Here is a 9,059-nt window from a genome sequence, read left to right as displayed (position 1 = left end):
AACTAACTAACTAACTAACTAACTAACTACTAACTAAACTAACTAACTAACTAACACTAACTAACTAACTAACTAACTAACTAACTAACTAACTAACTAACTAACTAACTACTAACTAACTGAATCTAACTACTACTAACTAACTAAACTAACTAACTAACTACTAACTAACTAACTAACTAACTAACTAACTAACTAACTAACTAACTAACTAACTAACTAACTAACTAACTAACTAACTAACTAACTAACTACTAACTAACTAACTAACTACTAACTAACTAACTAACTAACTAACTAACTAACTAACTACTAACTACTAACTACTAACTAACTAACGAACTAACTAACTCACTACTAACTAACTAACTAACTAACTAACTAACTAAACTAACTGAACTAACTACTAAACTAACTAACTAACTTACTAACTAACTAATAACTAACTAACTAACTAACTAACTAATTAACTAACTAACTAATAACTAAACTAACTAACTGACTACTAACTACTAACTAACTAGCTAACTAACTAAACTAACTAACTAAACTACCTAACTAACTAACGAACTACTAACTAACTAACTAACTAACTAACGAACTAACAACTAACTAACTAACATAACTAATAACTAACTAACTAACTAACTAACTAACTAACTAACTAACTAACTAACTAACTACTAACTACTAACTAACTAACTAACTAACTAACTAACTAACTAACTAACTAACTAACTAACTAACTAACTAACTAACTAACTAACTAACTAACTAACTAACTAACTACTAACTACTAACTAACTAACTAACTACTAACTAACTAACTAACTAACTAACTACTAACTAACTAACTAACTAACTAACTAACTACTAACTACTACTAACTAACTACTAACTAACTAACTAACTAACTAACTAACTAACTAACTAACTAACTAATACTAACTAACTAACTAACTAACTAACTAACTAACTAACTAACTAACTAACTACTAACTAACTAACTAACTAACTAACTAACTAACTAACTAACTAACTACTACTAACTACTAACTACTACTAACTAACTAACAACTACTAACTAACTAACTAACTACTAACTAACTAACTAACTAACTAACTAACTAACTAACTAACTAACTAACTAACTAACTAACTAACTAACTAACTAACTACTAACTAACTAACTAACTAACTAACTACTAACTAACTAACTAACTAACTAACTAACTAACTACTAACTAACTAACTAACTAACTACTAACTACTACCTAACTAACTACTAACTAACTAACTAACTAACTAACTAACTACTAACTAACTACTAACTAACTAACTAACTACTACTAACTAACTAACAACTAACTAACTAACTAACTAACTAACTAACTAACTAACTAACTAACTAAACTAACTACTAACTAACTAACTAACTAACTAACTAACTAACTAACTAACTAACTAACTACTAACTAACTAACTACTAACTAACTAACTAACTAACTAACTAACTAACTAACTAACTAACTAAACTAACTAACTAACTAACTAACTAACTAACTAACTAACTAACTACTAACTAACTCTAACTAACTAACTAACTAACTAACTAACTAACTAACTAACTAACTAACTACTAACAACTAACTTACTGACTAACTAACTAACTTATATGAACATACATGCATCCGACAAAAGCCTGTCAAATTTTATATGAGATTTGACATTATTATGACACAACCTTAAACACAAGTCTCTTTAAAAAAAAAAAAAAACTTACAAAAAATGATTAGCTAGCACCTGGCATACACTTGTATAAATGTTCCTGACATGCCTTATTGTTGTTCTTGTATCATCATATAAAAAGGTCTCTTTTCACTAAAACTACTGCATTTCCTTCTATTGCCTCTCTCTAATAATCCCATCAGAATTTTGGACATGCGCACTGTTTATTGCAATTATTCTAATAACTACGTTTACTCTTTCAAGATAGTGGAAAATAAAGGTATTTAAGCCTGTTGTTAAACTATTTGCGCTTAAGTAAATAAATATATATATTTGTCCTTAAGTAAATAATTAAATTATATTAAAATTTGTTAATTAATCGCGTTAATAGAACATTTTAAAAAGTTTCAAAGAAAAAATGTGCTGCCGTCGTTTTTATAGTTATGGCAAATTCTCTCGTGTTCGTGTATTTTATGTTTTTTTTGTGAAAAAGGGTTTTTTTTGTAGCCAAATAGTTTGTGTCAATGTATTACGCAGGTGCTTGTGAAGAAATAATCAGTTATTGAAAAGAGAGCGTGATTAAAAATGAAGAGTAAATAAATGTTATGCAAAATAAAAGCTCCAACTATGGCCTGTTTTTTAATGAAATAAAAGTGTTTGGAAATGCATACATATGAGTATGTGAAAATGTTTAGTTTTATTTTTCGCCAAAAGTTTAAATATAGCAAATTTAGTTTTTTTTTAAAGAAATTAAAAAAATATTGAAAGAGTTAATAATAAGTAAAAATAAATTAATAATATAAGTAAGTTTACGAAAGCTCTTTCTATGTTTGAAAGTTATTAAGTGAAAATTATTAATGTTAAATGGAAATTATCACAGACAGAGTTGCGAAGAAATCAATAACTGCTGCAAAAAAGGTATATTTAAAATTATTAATTTCACAACTGTTTTCTATAAAAAGTACACCCTTTAAACAGTTTTACATTTTTATAGAACATTTTTATATAAAAAAGTTGAATTTTTAATAAAATTTTTCTTAACTTGGCTTCTTATGTTTCTTATAACAAAAGATGTTTAAAACTTAAAGTTTTTAGAAATGGTACTGTATAAATAAATCAAAACTAATAGACGTTATTTTTATAATATCCCTTCTACTTTACACACATTGTTGCAAAAAGCTCTATTGAAATAAACTTCATTTCTTTAAGCAACAAAGCCTTTTGTTAAGGTATTTTTAAGAACATACATGCATCCGACAAAAACCTTATAACTGTCAAATTTCTTTATATGAAATTTGACATTATTATGACACAACCCTAAACACAAGTTTATGCATAAAAAACATACAAAAATTATGAGCATACACTTGTATGAATGTTCCTGATATTCCTTATTGTTGTTCTTGTATCATCATACTTAAGTAATAGAAACAGGTCTCTTTTCACTAAAACTACTGCATTTCCATCTATTGCCTCTCTCTTAGAATCCCATCAGAATTTTGGACATGCGCACTGTTTATTGCAATTATTCTAATAACTACGTTTACTCTTTCTATACAGTTAAATGTAAATGTATTTAAGCGTGTTTCTAACCAATTTGAGCATACAATCTGTCTCTTTCTGTTTCTTTGCATCGTTACCCCACTAAACAATTCCTTTAAGTTTCTCGTTTTGTTAATCAGTTCTTAGTGTGATGCCTTAACAATACGTTCGTCTTCCGGTAGTGTCGTTAGAAAAAAATGATCGATTAAACAATAGAAAATTGTTAAAATAACTGTTATAAAAAGTGTAGAGCATAAAATGTTCATTAAGAAAAAGTTTAACTTTGTTAATAAATAGTTATTTATAATAGAATATTTGTTTTAAAACAAGAAGTTTTTAAGAAAAAATGTGCTGCCGGCAGCGCAGTCGTGAAGAAAAAATATGTATCCATCGTTTTTATAGTTATAGCAAATTCTCTCGCGTTCGGGTTTTTTTTTTTTTTTTTGGTGAAAAAGTGTTTTACGCAGGGGGAGGTGCGTGTGAATAAATAATAGTAATAGAAAAGAGAGCGTGAGTAAAAATGAAGAGTAAATAAATGTTGTACAAAATAAAAGCTCCAACTATGGCCTGTTTTTTAAGGAAATAAAAGTGTTTGGAAATGCATATGAGTGTGTGAAAGTGTTTAGTTATATTTTTTGCAAATGTTTAACAGGAAATATTAAGTTAAAAAATTAAAAATGTTTTTGCTAAAAATGAATTAAAAATTAATAATAAATGAAGAAAAGAGTTAAAAATAAGTAAAAATAAATTGATAAAATTATTAAGTTTTAAAAAGCTCTTTCTATGGCCTGTTTTAAATTAAAATAAAAATTGTTTAAAAGTTATTAAGTGCAGATTATTAATGTTAAAAGAAAATTATCACAGAACTGGAAAGAAATCAATTACTGCTGCAAAAAAGGTAAATTTAAAATGATTAATTTAAAGTGATGCTAATGAAAAGTGCATCTATAAAAAGTTGTCTTTTTAATATAATTTTTCTTAAATTAGCTTTTCTTATAAAAAAAAAGATATTATTTGAAGAAATTTTTATGAGAAAAAATATAGTAGGAATATTTTTTTAAAAAAATATTGAGATTGAGGGTATTTTCTAAAAAAAAGTAACTTTTTCAAACTGAGTTTTTATAAAAAAAAGAAATTTGTTCAATCAAAAAGTGCCCTTTTGTGACAGATTTATATAGATAGATGTCTTATTAAAACAAATTTCTCTAGAGCAACAATGTCTTTTATAAAGTTTTCCCTATTAAATAAGTTTCTTAAGAATTTTTCTCTATTTAAAAAAAATTTAAGAAAATTTTTTTTTTAAATTTTCTATAGAAACTTGTATTTCTAAGGTGAATTTTTAACAGAAGAGAGCTCAACAAATTATTAGACGTTAGTAGCACTGACTGTAATTTTCAAATGCATCGATTTTTTTCGAAATCATCTGTTTATATTTTGAGATATAGTTTTTTGGGTATACAACTAAGTTTTCGATGTTTTAAAAACGCTTCATAGCAACACTGTTTTAGGTTTACTATGACGTTAATAAAACCCCTTAACTCTCACACCCATTTTATAATGGTCGCATTACATGGATTGTAAAAGAGAGGCAAAAAAAGTACAATAATAACAATAAGAAAATGCAAATTGTTGCTAGTTTGCATGTGGCAGCAAAAACAACATGTAATAATTCAATTGATATGATTTCATATAGGATCTGTAATCTAGATGAGAGCTGTCTCCAGTTCCTCAATTTGCACATTCATCCTACTAAAGTCTACCGAGTTAATGTCCCGTTAAGACGTCGACCAAGGTTTTAAACTTCTACAGACTAATCCCATTTGTGTCTTAGTTAATTTACCTTGGATATGGAAAACTCTCAATCTGTTATATGAAATCTGAATTGGGTGTCTGATCTTGTTCTTGAAGATTCCTGATCTTTACACATTCGATCGTCTCTTTATTCACGTCCCAAGAGGAGTGAAAAAGAGCTGTGATAGGTATGTATTTTGAATTTTTGATTAATCTTCATTGCATGCAAGGCTATCAAAAGGAGGTTATCAAATATTAAGATTCTCGAGTTTTACAATTCGTTCCCACCGACATTTTGTAAATAAAGTTGTATTGGCGCAGTTAAGGTCTTAAAATATCTCAAATTCCAGATGTGATGGAGAAAATCTGTAGTCAAAGATCGTATTCAGCGTGAGTCAATCCTTTAGATAAGTATAAAATAGTCTCAAGGTTTCGACATTTTTAAAATTTTACCGCCGGTGTAATCCAATGATATCCTAAAATCACGAATTTTTCATTATCGGCCGGAACATCAAAAACTTACCTACATTTTGAAGCCAGCCTAATGTACATTCATACTTACATTTTATGACATTGTTGCTTCTTATTTACTACTTTAAAATTGTTGTCGATTCATAAGGGGCTGTTTTAAGTGTTATTGTTTTAAATGTTTAGACACACACACTCTTTAATACATACCCAGCAAAAACTGGGTAATAGCTTTCAATTGTAATTACTTACCTAACAACATACTTTTCAATGACCACTACATATCGCCTGGATTACATAGAAGTGGTCTAATAAGGTCTTACTAATAATGTATTATATAAATACTTTCTAATCCATTAGTCATTAGTATATGTCATTAGTATACGTTTTTTCATGCGATTTACAATGACTACTTTTTCTAATTACTTGTAATCGTTTGTGGTAAGTACTTGCCTCCAATGACATCACCGTGTTAAAATAATGACTTAAAATGCTATTGTGTAAGTAAATTTTAGCATTTTAACCCCTTACATGGTAATGAAAGTTTTTACTGGGTAATAATTTATACGGATTTTTTAGCTTTCAAAGCACTCAAATAAACAATACAAGTAAATATAAATATGTACATATGTGTGTATGTATATTATAATTTTGTTTACCACAATACACCGCTTACTTTTTGTGAAACAGAAAAACCGGCAACGGAAATAACATAACCTCACACAATAATTTTCGTCATGTTTTTGAAAAAGAGAAAATTTACTCAGTGGAGACTTTTTACTCACCTCTCTCAAAGTTTAAAACCTAAAGTAAAAGGTTTTTTTACAGTGTATAATGTTATCGTAACAGTTTATCCAAATGTTATTTAACATTGTTTATAATGTTACTGAATGGTATACTCTTAACATGTATGGTATATAACAGTTGAGTTTTTGCTATCTCTTTTAATATTTACAGTACTGTAAACGTAATTCTTGTTTTCGTGCTTACAGTAGTCATGTTTGCTTTTACTTTATCTAACATTATTTTTAGAGCAACAAGTGTTTTATAAAATTCCCTTGAAAAAGGTCCCGAAAAAAATGCAAATATTTTAACATTTGTTTGTGTTTAACATGCGGTCTGTTATATTAAACGGTTTATTCAGTCGTAACATGAATGTTAAGAGAGCAGTGTTTATGTTTTAATTTGGTGACCATAGTTTGATTTAATTTGGTTTAACAGAAAAAAATTGGTGCTTTGGGGTGACCAGTAATACATTCAAAGACAATTTTAAACATTCTAGTCTAGTCTATAGTCTAGTCTATAGTCTAGTCTATAGTCTAGTCTATAGTTTAGTCTATAGTTTAGTCTATACTTTAGTCTATAGTCTAGTCTATAGTCTAGTCTATAGTCTAGTCTATAGTCTAGTCTATAGTCTAGTCTATAGTCTAGTCTATAGTCGCTATCGTCTATAGTCCTAGTCTATAGTCTAGTCTATAGTCTAGTGCTATAGTCTAGTCTATAGTCTAGGTCTATAGCTAGTCTATTAGTCTATAGTCTAGTCTATAGTCTAGTCTATAGCTCTAGTCTATAGTCTAGTCTATAGTCTAGTCTATAGTCTAGTCTATAGCTAGTCTATAGTGCTCTCTCGTCTAGTCTATGTCTAGTCTATAGTCTAGTCTATAGTCTAGTCTATAGTCTAGTCTATAGTCTAGTCTATAGTCTAGTCTATAGTCTAGTCTATAGTCTAGTCTATAGTCTAGTCTATAGTCTAGTCTATAGTCTAGTCTATAGTCTAGTCTATAGTCTAGTCTATAGTCTAGTCTATAGTCTAGTCTATAGTCTAGTCTATAGTCTAGTCTATAGTCTAGTCTATAGTCTAGTCTATAGTCTAGTCTATAGTCTAGTCTATAGTCTAGTCTATAGTCTAGTCTATAGTCTAGTCTATAGTCTAGTCTATAGTCTAGTCTATAGTCTAGTCTATAGTCTAGTCTATAGTTAGTCTATAGTCTAGTCTATAGTCTAGTCTATAGTCTAGTCTATAGTCTAGTCTATAGTCTAGTCTATAGTCTAGTCTATAGTCTAGTCTATAGTCTAGTCTATAGTCTAGTCTATAGTCTAGTCTATAGTCTAGTCTATAGTCTAGTCTATAGTCTAGTCTATAGTCTAGTCTATAGTCTAGTCTATAGTCTAGTCTATAGTCTAGTCTATAGTCTAGTCTATAGTCTAGTCTAGTCTAGTCTATAGTCTAGTCTATAGTCTAGTCTATAGTCTAGTCTATAGTCTAGTCTATAGTCTAGTCTATAGTCTAGTCTATAGTCTAGTCTATAGTCTAGTCTATAGTCTAGTCTATAGTCTAGTCTAGTCTAGTCTATAGTCTAGTCTATAGTCTAGTCTATAGTCTAGTCTATAGTCTAGTCTATAGTCTAGTCTATAGTCTAGTCTATAGTCTAGTCTATAGTCTAGTCTATAGTCTAGTCTATAGTCTAGTCTATCTAGTCTATAGTCTAGTCTATAGTCTAGTCTATAGTCTAGTCTATAGTCTAGTCTATAGTCTAGTCTATAGTCTAGTCTATAGTCTAGTCTATAGTCTAGTCTATAGTCTAGTCTTAGTCTAGTCTATAGTCTAGTCTATAGTCTAGTCTATAGTCTAGTCTATAGTCTAGTTATAGTCTAGTCTATAGTCTAGTCTATAGTCTAGTCTATAGTCTAGTCTATAGTCTAGTCTATAGTCTAGTCTATAGTCTAGTCTATAGTCTAGTCTATAGTCTAGTCTATAGTCTAGTCTATAGTCTAGTCTATAGTCTAGTCTATAGTCTAGTCTATAGTCTAGTCTATAGTCTAGTCTAGTCTATAGTCTAGTCTAGTCTATAGTCTAGTCTAGTCTATAGTCTAGTCTATCTAGTCTAGTCTAGTCTAGTCTAGTCTAGTCTAGTCTAGTCTAGTCTAGTCTAGTCTATAGTCTAGTCTAGTCTAGTAGTAGTCTAGTCTATAGTCTAGTCTAGTCTAGTCTTAGTCTATAGTCTAGTCTAGTCTATAGTCTAGTCTATTGTCTAGTCTATTGTCTAGTCTATAGTCTAGTCTATAGTCTAGTCTATAGTCTAGTCTATCTAGTCTATTCATAGTCTAGTCTAGTCTATAGTCTAGTCTAGTCTATATCTAGTCTTAGTCTAGTCTAGTCTATAGTCTAGTCTAGTCTTCTAGTCTATAGTCTAGTCTAGTCGTCTAGTCTAGTCTAGTCTAGTCTAGTCTAGTCTAGTAGTCTAGTCTAGTATATAGTCTATAGTCTAGTCTAGTCTATAGTCTAGTCTATAGTCTAGTCTATAGTCTAGTCTATAGTCTAGTCTATAGTCTAGTCTATAGTCTAGTCTATAGTCTAGTCTATAGTCTAGTCTATAGTCTAGTCTATAGTCTAGTCTATAGTCTAGTCTATAGTCTAGTCTATAGTCTAGTCTATAGTCTAGTCCAACGGTTCCCAAATGGGGGTCCGCGGACCCCTAGTGGTCCGTTGTAAAATCCTAGGGGGTCCGCGAAGACGAACGAAAAAAACC

This window comes from Lucilia sericata, unplaced genomic scaffold (assembly GCF_015586225.1).
Source record: "Lucilia sericata isolate MDLA Ls3-8-SP2 unplaced genomic scaffold, ASM1558622v1 Contig000834F_arrow, whole genome shotgun sequence".
NCBI classification, from domain to species: Eukaryota; Metazoa; Arthropoda; class Insecta; order Diptera; family Calliphoridae; genus Lucilia; species Lucilia sericata.
The sequence above is the reverse complement of the archived record's forward strand: the minus strand, read 5'-3'. Positions refer to the sequence as shown.